At 44.6% G+C, this 8252-nt stretch overlaps 1 protein-coding gene across 5 annotated transcripts in view; it reads right to left on the bottom strand.

Moving 5' to 3' along the window:
* Positions 1 to 8252, bottom strand: part of Ptprt (protein tyrosine phosphatase receptor type T) — a 783764-nt gene that overhangs the window by 350129 nt on the left and 425383 nt on the right. The gene's annotated exons all lie outside the window — the stretch shown is intronic.

Here is an 8252-nt window from a genome sequence, read left to right as displayed (position 1 = left end):
AAAAAAAATGTGGCATTTATACACAATGGAGTATTACACAGCACTAAAAAATGACAAAATCATGGAATCTGCAGGGAAATGGATGGCATTAGAGCAGATTATGCTAAGTGAAGCTATCCAATCCCTAAAAAACAAATGCCAAATGTCTTCTTTGATATAATGAGAGCAACTAAGAACAGAGCAGGGAGGAAGAGCAAGAGGAAAAGATTAACATTAAACAGAGACATGAGGTGGGAGGGAAAGGGAGAGAAAAGGGAAATTGCATGGAAATGAAAGGAGACCCTCATTGTTATACAAAATTACATATAAGAGGTGGTGAGGGGAAAGGAAAAAAAAAACAAGGGAGAGAATTAAATTACAGCAGATGGGATAGAGAGAGAAGATGGGAGGGGAGGGGAGTGGGGATAGTAGAGGATAGGAAAGGTAGCAGAATATAACAGTTACTAATATGGCATTATGTAAAAATGTGGATGTGTAACCGATGTGATTCTGCAATCTGTATACGGGGTAAAAATGGGAGTTCATAACCCACTTGAATCTAAAGTATGAAATATGAGATGTCAAGTGCTTTGTAATGTTTTGAACAACCAATAAAAAAAAATAAAGGGATCACCTCCCATTTTCCCGGAAAATGAGCTTCAGTCTGTCTTTCTCTTAAACACACCTGCATGGTTTTCTAGTTAGTTCTACCCAACCCATACACACACGTTCTCGAAGGAATTGCTCTGTGGAGTGGATTGAATGGCACCCACCCCCCAAAAAGGGATACGTCCATCTGTGAACATGACCTGGTTGGGAAAAAGGGTCTTTGCCAATATCATGAAGGACCTTGAGATGAGATCATGTGGAGTTTAAGGAAGGCCCCCAATCCAATGGCAGGCATCTTTACAATAGGAAGCAGAGAGAGCCCTGTGTTGCAGAGATATGTACAGACCATGTGAGGGTTCAGGCAGAATGGAGTCATGCAGCTGTGACTGCAGTCACAGGGAAGGCCAGGGATTGCCAAAGATCGCCAGGGATTGCCAGGGATCACCAGCAGCCACCAGCAGAGAAGAGCTGGACATAGAAGGACTTATCCTTCAGGGCCTCCGGAAGAAACCAACCCTGCCATCGCCTTGATTTTGGACTTCTGGACTCTAAAACTATGAGAAAATAAATTTCTCTTGTTTCAAGTGACTTTGTTTATGGCAATTTGTATGGTAGCTTCAGGAAACCAATACACACCATCAAATCTTTTCTAGTCCATTTCTCCTTCAAAACAAAAGGGGAAACCAGACATCTTAAAAGTGGTCCATGAGCAAGAACTGGATTCTTCTGCACAGATTCCACCATTCCCCTTAAGGGGTTTCAGGAGGAGGAGAGATGCAGACAATTCATCATCTTAACCCACCGTGGTTGCTCCATGGAAAATGGACTCCTGGGCAGGGGTCAAGTGTGGAGGCTGGGAGAACAGCTAGGAAATTACTGAAGTCAGGACAAGTGATGTGGATGATCACAGCCAAGGAGGTAAGGATGAAGGCAGAGACGGGGGCTTTTTTCAGGACAACACTGAAGACCGCTGGTGGACACCTGTGTGTGCACATGTGCATGTGTGTATGGGAGTATATTTGGGGGAGGAGAGCAGAGGGTGCAAAGAGTATCAGAGATGAGTCCACTGCTCTGCCAGGTGCTGTCGCCCAGGTACTTTCTCTCCTCGATGCAGTGTACTTGCCAGAGTCCTTATCATTCTCTGCACCTGCAGGCAAGGAACAGGGCTCAACGGAAAGAGGCAGAGCACCTCACCACAGCTAGGGGCAAAATTAGACCACATCCTCAGTCTGGCCCTGATTCTCAGCTTGAGACCTCACCTGTGCCCAGGTACCTAGCTGGCCTGTCTCCTTCTTGCTGAAGCCTCAGTGTTTACAGTGCCTTTGATCAGAGTCGGATTGATGGGATATAACACTACAAAGGACAGTACAACCCATAAAGACATGGGGGGGGGGTGTTCATTGGCACTGTAATCATAATCCTGGAAATTCATTTAAAGGAAAATAAGAGGAAAAAGCAAATTCATGAAGATGTTCTCGGAAACGTCATTTATAATGGAGAAATATTGGAGGCTGTGTGAATGTCACAGGGGACAGTTAAATAAATTGTGGTGCTGCAATTGATAGGACATTATGTGGTCATTAAGATGCTAATACTATAACTATGGCATAAGTTAAGTGAGGAAAAATCATTTAAAATTATAAAGATGCAATAATTACAACTGTATAAAAATTTCATATGCATAGAGACAGGGAGTAGAAGAAAACATGAAGAAAGAAAAATGAGGTTCTGAATAAACGAAATCGTTTTCACTTTATTTTACTATTATTGCATTTTAGAAATATAAACAACTTCTTAAATTTAAAGTCTGTGCTACACTTCAGCTGAATAGCCCCCAGTGGATGTCGGTTCATTTAGCACCTACTGAATTAAGCAAATACAGAAGAAGCCAATCTCAAAATTCTGAGAATTTTTTTCTTTCTTTTTTTCTTTTTGCCCCTGAGTTTAGCCATTTTTGCTGTGGCCATGACTTCGGACACTTAAGATTTTCCAAACCTCAACAAAGAAAGCCGTGCTTCCCTCGGCTGGAATCTAATGTCACAGGTGCACTTTCTCTGAACAAAAAATATATTCCCAATTTACTGACAGAAACCTAACAAAGCCAGGGCTGCAGTTTTCAAGGTTACACCAAGGGTGCTGTCTTCCCAGGACTCCTGTGGGTCAGGATATAAGTTTCCCACCAATGGATTCTCAGCCCTGGGCAGAAAACAACAGGGCTGGTAATTGATGGCTTCCACCTCCCTGTCACTCTGGAACTGCATGAGACTTGCCTGGTGGGATTTGCACTGCAGTGGGGGTGGGGTGGGACTTCTGTGTCTCAAAAGCCTAAAACAGCAAGCAAGATGACCCGCTCCGTGCCTAATTTGGGATGGTTTACTCATTTACACTGAAGATGGCATGATTAACTTGTACCATTGGAAGTTAGCATCTATAGGGGCAGATGTGACAGACAACAGACCACATAAGTTCATTGCTCCTGGGCCTTGTGAAATAGACTTTGCCATTGTAGCCATGGGCATTTTTTTTCAGGTGAGGACACAGATATAAAACAGTCCTTAGCAACATTTTTCTTCCCAGGACAAGAAAGGAGGAGGAAATCTAGAATGGCTTCAAGGTATTTTACAGGTGCCTGTTAGAATCCTAAATTAAAGAGGAATGCATGTCTCTGATGTGTGCATGGAAGAGAGTGGATGTAGGCAAATAGATTAGGATGAGGAGAGAACAGGGAGAAAGCAAATAAGGGACACACTCCTGTCCATCTTTCAATAACACGAAGGGAACTGATGTTCTACCTAAAACGAGAAAGGTTGATTTGGGAAGGGAAAAGAGAAACCAAAAAAAAAAAAAAGCCACATATTTTCAAACATCCATTGAGTGTCCACTGTGTCCAGGGCTCTTCTAGTTGTTGGAGAAACATTTGTGAATATGACAATGTCTTTACTTTGAGGTTTATTCTGAGACACAGGCAAGCACACATATTCTCTCTCTGTCTGTTTCTCTCTCTCTCTCTCTCTCTCACACACACACACACACACACACACACACAGATCACTATGATGCAGAACAGTCACTGCAGTGACACACTCTGGAATATTGCATGAAGAAAAGATGAACTGATCAGAAGTAAGAGGAGATCTTGAAAAAAGGAGGTAAACATTCTACCCCCTTTGCTTTTGAGTTAGATTGTTTCAGCTTCCACCCACAAACAAGATCATGCTGTATTAGTCTGTCTATGCCAGGCTTGTTAAACTCAGTGTAGTGTCCTCCTGGCTGAAGAGGGGGGAAATGGGGACATGCTGGGCAAAGGGCTCTTAGTTTCCGTACGGAGAGTAAAACTGTTCTGAGGATCTGTTATGCAGCATGGGGACTTAGTTAATAAGAAGACTATTTTGTATACTTGAAACTTGCTAACAGATTTGATTCTTTTTTTTTTTTTTTTTGTACCAGGAATTGAACCCAGGGATGCTTAACCACTAAGCTACATTCCAGCCCTCTTTTAATTTTTTTTTCAAGACAGGGTCTCACTTGGACCCTTTGTTTAGAGCTTTGCTAAGTTGCAAGAATTGATCTTAAATAGTCTTATCACACATCACATGATCATAACTATACGAAGGGATGGATATATTAGCTTAGCCATGGTAATAATTTTGCAATGCATATGTACATGTTACAGTATACCTTGAATAGATTCAACTTCCTTAAAAAAGTTTTATTTGTTCTTTGTAGATTCAATTTTTATTTGTCAAGTACACCTCCGATAAAGTTGGAAAAGAAAAGAAATAAAAGAGGTAATGGTTGAAATGACAGAGACCAGTAGATGTTTTCCAAGCAAACAGAAAGTAGGTAAGGGCAGAGGGCCCAGAAGGCCATCACAGGCACATGTCAATCAACTTGCACAAAAAGTACAGAGGTAAAGAGCAGTACCGGAAGGAGCTGCAGGTAACCATTATGGTGCTGCAGAACCTAGAGATGGAAGCAAGAGATGCCCATCAAGAAAGCTTAAGAGGTCATGGGGTCAGAGAACATTTTAGATACTGCATGGAAGAGCTAAATGTCTGGTAAAAGTTTTGGTGTTCACGGTCAGTGTGTTTGGTGTGTTACTCTGATGGCTGGTGTGGAGATTGGATCCTGATAGAAGATAAGCAAGGGCAGGAGTAGCCAGCAAATGATGGGTACGGGAGATCTGGAGAGGTTGAGGTTCCAAACAGGCCTGAGGAAGGAGGGAAGAATCAGTCCAGAGAGATTTTTCACAGTGGTTCTCAAACTTGGCTGTACCAGGGACTCTTCTGGGCTCCATTTTTAAAGTATTTCCCAGCTCCATCCCTGAATTTCTGAGTCAGTAGTTTTCAGGAGGACTTAGACCTTCTAGAATTTGGAAGCCTCAAGGGGTTGGAAGTTCAGCCAGGTTGGAAGGCCATGGTTTGAAGTGCATCTCTTCCCCTTCTGTCCTTTCCATAACTGTTTATTTGGCACTTATTACATGCCAAGAACATGGAAGTTGGGGAATAAAAAAAAAAAAAGAAAAAGGTTTCTCTAACTTGAGTGTTCCCAAACAGGCCTGAGGAGTCCTATCTGTCTTAGTCAGATAGGACTGCTATAACAAACTGTCATAAACTAGGTATCTTATATGCAATAGAAATGTATTGCTTTCAGTTCTGGAGGCTGGAAAGTCCAGGTAGGCACCTGCAGATTCACTGTCTGGTGAGGGCCTCTTCCTCATGGATGGTGCCTTTGAGCTGCGTCTCCACATGGAAAAAGGGGTGAACAAGCTCCCTCAGGCCTCTTTTATAAGGGACCTAATCCCATTTACAAGGATGGAGGACTCCCAATCCTCTAGTCATTGTATTATCTCTCAAAGACTCAACATCTTGTGACCACTGCATTGAAGATTAGGTTTCCATATATGAACTGAATTTTAGGAGAACACAGACATTCAGGCCATAGCCACCCCAACCATGAGTGTGTAGACACCCTTGCCCCAAGGTTCCATAGACTACAGTTTGAGAAACACTACCTTGAGCATCACATACTACCACTTGCTCTACCGGGATTGAAACTACACATCAAACATGGCTGCTGGGTTCTCCGGTTTGCCTGTGGTTTCAGAAGTGGTCACCCAAGTGGCCCAGAAAAGGTACATCTGTCCGTCCTTCCTTCCTTCCTTCCCTCCCTCCCTCCTTCCTTCCTTCCTTTTTTATTTTTAGTAATCATTGATTTTAAAATGAAAAACTTTATGAACTGTCATGGCTGCTCTTTTGCTATAGACAGGAAGCCCTGCACATTTTGATAATGTCATGTAGTTATAGCAAAGGGAGTTTCTTCCCCCCAAATTGACTTGGAATGGGAAACTTGCTTCTAGTAATGAAAAATATTATCCCAATTTACCTTCTACAATTTTCTTTTGATGTTAACATACCAGACACTGCATATTTGTGTCAGAAATTTGTGTCAGAACCCTCCTAAAGCCAGCAGGTCAAGCAAGCCATTTAGCTGCAGGAGACAGGAGGGACGGGCTTTGAATGCCTCTATGTGGCTGTAGAAACTTCCAGGAGGAATGAGATGTGTGGACAGAATCCTGGTGATGAAGCCCCCTCTGCTGAGGGCCCAGAACCTCCTCCTCCCTGGGGGCCCCACCTGCTTCCTCCCACCACCAGCCCTTTCTTATCCAATACTGATGGAACGCCACTCCTCAGAGGGTTAGCTACTTCTAGCGGGGGAGACACATTGTGGACTGGAAGAGGGTTTACAGGCCAAGGCTGGTTCCAGACCTCAGTCAGCCTCTTTATACCAAGACAGTCCCCTTCTTTTATCCCGCTTCTGAAAGGCCAGAGCCATCCCAGTCCAGTGTTCTGAGCATGACTGGTGAACTCAGATTGATTCCATGATCATTCACCGAGCACCTCTGGAGAAGGCTCTGTGGCTAACTAGGTAAGTGGTCAGGCTTTGTAATCAACCCCATAGGAATCCAGGTTTGTGTTTACTAGTCCTTTGATCTTAAGCCAGTTACTTTCCCGCTCTGTACACCATTAAATGGGGATAATAATTCTCACCTTGAAGGGTTATAAGGCTCAAAATGAAGCACATAATGATAAATGCGCTAAGTGGTACGTGGTAATGATAACAGGGTCTCAGTGGGGTCCTAGCAGGAAACAGATGGTTAATTCAAGGACAGTTGAGTAAAGGTACTGCTTACATCTATAGCCAAGCGGAGGAAACAGGGCAGAGGGCAGTGGGGAGGCGTTTAGGAGGGAACAGAAAGGAGTAAAAGGAACAGGTCCCAGAACCTGGAGGGACACTTGAAGGGAGCTGTGCGCTCTCCAGGGGGGTGGGGAAGCTCTAGGAGACCCTGCCCTCCCTGCCCCTGTCACACAGGGCACCCCTGTGGCTGAAGGCAAGGAAGCTTAATGATGTCTGAAATCCAATTTCCAGCACCAGGGAGCGTGTAGAGAATGTGAGACAGAAGACCTGGAGGAGCACACGGAAGTCATTGGCTCAATTGCCACTTAGAGAAAACCAACCAGATGCCAGGTACTGGGAACTCAACCAGGTTAACGTGTTCTAGGAAGCCCAAGGACTCTGAGCCAAAGACGATCACATAAAATCACAAGTAGAAAGAAATACCTAATCCAGGTGGTGCAGAGGGACAAAGTGTTCCTCAAAGGTTCCTTGGTCAGGATGCTGAGGATGCAAGAAAAGAGGCACGGGAAAGAACATTCTAGATGAAGGGAAGAAGAAAGCAAGTGAGTGGGCTATGGCTGTAGTGCAAAGCCTATGAATTTAGAGGTGGGGGTAAAACTGGAGAAGGCACTAGGAAAGCCAGCCAGGGCTGGATCATTCGTGGAGGGAATTGCTGGTCTTATTAAAGAGGAGTCAAGTTCTTATCCCAAGAGCCACTGGGATGTACAGCTGGATTTTAAGTAGCAGGGTGACGGGTCTGATCTGTTTCAGCAAAATGATTCTGATCACCTCAGTGAAGGAGGCATTGGTTGTTCTGGCCCTGACCCAGAAGAGGCATCAAGGTCCACAGATGTGATGGGGCAGGGAAGGAATCTCACTGCTCTGTAAGGAAATCCTGAAGCAGAGGTTCAGGGAGAACATGGCTCTAAAACTGAGGCCCTCAGCCAATGTTCCTCATACAATGGAAAATCCTGGCCAGAAGACAGCATCAGTGCTGCCCTGGCCAACTCTGAATGTGCTCAGGGATTGCCTGGGGGGTCTTGTAACAACATTGACCTGACACCACGGATCTGTGATGGGGCCTGAGAGAGCAGAGTCCTAATGAGTGTCCAGGTGATGCTGATAACAGAACACAGGAGTGGTCCAGCCTCAGAGCCCAACAGCTTCAACCTTTTCTTTTACAGGATAGATAATGGAGATCAAGGAAGAACGGGCCAGGTGGTGTGGCATAGAGCACATTGATGGTGGACTCTGTAGGGACCTGTCCATGGGTCCTCCAATTCAGAGTTCTCATGGGGTAGGAGCCTCCGGGAGATTCCTGGGGTACAGGCACTCTACGTACCACTTAAGAACCCAGGGTTGAGGGAGTGAACAGGCACAAGTGTTCCCACTTGGAGAAGTGTGAATGGGTCTTCCACCATGTGTGATGAGCTCTTGGGGCATCACCTGCTCAGAGGGTATCATGAAAGCTGACAGCAGTCCCCAAA

This window comes from Marmota marmota, unplaced genomic scaffold (genome assembly GCF_001458135.2).
Source record: "Marmota marmota marmota unplaced genomic scaffold, marMar, whole genome shotgun sequence".
Classification (NCBI taxonomy): Eukaryota; Metazoa; Chordata; class Mammalia; order Rodentia; family Sciuridae; genus Marmota; species Marmota marmota.
Note: the sequence above shows the minus strand (reverse complement) of the source record. Positions and strands in the feature narration are given on the sequence as shown.